We start from the raw sequence: 794 nt of genomic DNA on the forward strand, positions 1-794 counted from the left end.
TTCCAGCGTAGGAACCAATCCAACCATCGTCGAAGGTTGAGGCAGCAATTACTCAGACAACAGAACAGGCAACGAGCAATGGCGGAAGAACAACCAAATCAGCAAATAGCTCAACAACTAATTTATGATTCCTGGAATCACCCAGAGGCGATCAGGCTATCCTTATTCCCCTATTCTTTGCGTGATGTCGCAAAAAAATGGGTGAGTTCACTGGAGCATGGTGAAATCACCACCTGGGAGAAGTTGGTGAAAAAATTTATGCAAAAAATACTTCCCACCTACCACCAACGCGAGGAGGAGTCGAGAAATTATGAACTTTGAACAAGAAGATACTGAGACCTTAAGCACCGCATGGGAGCGTTTTAAGGGCTTGATCAAGAATTGCCCGAACCATGGATCACCACTGACTATTCAAACGGAGACGTTTTATGGAGGACTGAATAGAGCATCACAGATGGCAGCAGATGCAACAGCGGCTGGTGGACTTATGGACAAATCCTATACTGAGGCTAAAGAAATACTAGACCACATTGCTAAACACAATATGGAATGGGTGGATGATACATATGATGGAAGAAATGACAGGAGAAGGAGATCTCAGAACGTTAATTTTGTTGATGCCAACACAATAGCCACACTTTCTGCTCAAGTGGCTACGATGACCAACCTTATGCAGAACATAACGCTGGGTAACACATCAAACCAGCAGAAGGTGAATCAAGTAGAGGCGTTTGGGCAGCCCATGGTTAGCTGTGTGGGTTGCAGAGATCTTCACTCATATGCTGAGTGTTCAC

General features: G+C 44.8%; 1 non-coding gene across 1 annotated transcript; it reads right to left on the reverse strand.

Moving 5' to 3' along the window:
- Positions 1-298: 298 nt before the first annotated feature.
- Positions 299-399, reverse strand: LOC120082260. The gene has a single exon (XR_005483098.1). It is a non-coding gene; the product is annotated as a small nucleolar RNA R71 (small nucleolar RNA).
- Positions 400-794: the final 395 nt, after the last annotated feature.

The sequence above is a fragment of the Benincasa hispida genome, chromosome 7 (assembly GCF_009727055.1).
Source record: "Benincasa hispida cultivar B227 chromosome 7, ASM972705v1, whole genome shotgun sequence".
In the NCBI taxonomy this organism is placed as follows: domain Eukaryota; kingdom Viridiplantae; phylum Streptophyta; class Magnoliopsida; order Cucurbitales; family Cucurbitaceae; genus Benincasa; species Benincasa hispida.